Genomic DNA, 1545 nt, shown 5'->3' with positions numbered 1-1545 from the left:
GCTGGCTGGCTCTGCTGGGGCTGTGGAGACGCAGAAGCAGAAGCAGCAACAGCCGCTGCCTGTTCCTGCTCCTGATAGTACTGAGAAGCCCGTCTGTCTTCTTCCTCTTGGAGTTTCTTTGCTAGCTCCAAATCTCTGATTCCTTCCGGAATTTTTTCCCAATTGATCTCTTGGCTTTGCTGTTCTTGTTGTAGAGATAATGCCATAAGATAGTCCTGATCTATCTGATCTTGTTGTCCTTTGTCTACAGTTTCAGGATCTGAAGGAGGCCGCAGATGAAATTCAGAGTCACAGAAGTTTCCATCACTGTCTACATTGTGTAGGCTTTCCCAAACAACTTTTTCATTGGTAAGAACCCTCTGATCTGTTATCAGCAAATACAGCTGACCCTTGTATTTGGTCATGGTGCTAAAATGATTACTCCGAAAGAACACACAAAGTTCTCCTTCCTGAACCGTTGAAGTTAGTTCCCATAATCCATGGTCTGTCAGTTGAGTGGCTGTGTTATTTAGAAATTGCTCAGCTACAAAGCCTTGGCTAACCAGCTCTCTACTGTCTGACTGCTTACAAGAGATGATCTTCTCCACAAGTTGGTTGTAGCTGCAGTTACCAACAGCTTTGACAATGTCATCAATCTGAGGATCTACTAACCACCCATGGTACAAAGGAATACCAAGCAGATCAAATACTATGCACTCTGGTGTATATGCAAACACTCGGACACCAGTGAATTTTACATTTACATCCAGGCCTGTCTGTAGTTTGTGCAAAATTGCCATAGCATCACTCATATTCTGTTCATAATTTAAACGTTGAATTTCTGAAATTTCTTTTGGCTTTGCCTCAGGCATGTAATCTCCTATATATTCCATCAGCTGCTCAGCAGTTATGATTTCCATCATCGGTGTAAGTTTCACCTTCCAGGCCAGGAGCAAAACATTGAGGATGGCCAGCAAAGGGCAGGGTCCATTCTCATTCTGGGTGATGATGGGTGTGTTCTCTTCCTTCCACTGGATCCACTTGATGTGATACACAGATTGTCCTGGGAAGCATTCCTTGGAGGCCTCCAGGACCTGAGCGGTCTCCGCCTCCTCCTCCTGGCAGAGAAGGACAGCCCCAGGCACCGCCGCGCGGTGGCGCACTCCTCCTGCTCTGGGACCCTGTTCTCCGCTCCCTCCTCACTATTGAACTCGGAGCTACTGGGGAAAGAATGCAGGTTAGAAAACGACTCCAGGGAGTCCGGGCTCGGCGATTCCCCAGGAGGGCTCAGGTGGCTGCAACTGCTGCTGAGGCCGCCCGCACTGCTGGGATCTTCGGAGCCAGAGGTCGCCAGCTGTGTCTGGCAGGTGCCGGCAGGATCCGGGCGGGCTCCCGCGTCTCCAGCCGGACCCAACCCATGACCGACTCCGGCCTGGGCTGTCTCCGGGGAGGCGGTCATCTTGTGCTGCCCTCTCAGAGGTGGCTTGGCGGCAGCAAGACTCTCCAAAGCGCTTTCCTGCACGCCCAAGTCCGGGAAGAAGCTGCAGGGTCCGGGAACCTGAAGAG

At 50.9% G+C, this 1545-nt stretch overlaps 1 pseudogene across 1 annotated transcript in view; it reads right to left on the bottom strand.

Annotated features, from left to right (window-relative positions):
- The window catches only part of LOC100944312, an 8380-nt pseudogene extending 6843 nt beyond the window's left edge, over window positions 1–1537 (bottom strand). The window contains exon 1 of the transcript XR_002774286.1: window positions 3–1537. The product of XR_002774286.1 is annotated as a ubiquitin carboxyl-terminal hydrolase MINDY-2 pseudogene (transcript). The remainder of the gene's footprint in view (window positions 1–2) is intronic.
- Between the last annotated feature and the right edge of the window lie 8 nt (window positions 1538–1545).

Source organism: Otolemur garnettii, unplaced genomic scaffold (assembly GCF_000181295.1).
Source record: "Otolemur garnettii isolate 467f Iridium unplaced genomic scaffold, OtoGar3 scaffold00069, whole genome shotgun sequence".
Classification (NCBI taxonomy): Eukaryota; Metazoa; Chordata; class Mammalia; order Primates; family Galagidae; genus Otolemur; species Otolemur garnettii.
This window is presented reverse-complemented; position numbering and strand designations above follow the sequence as displayed.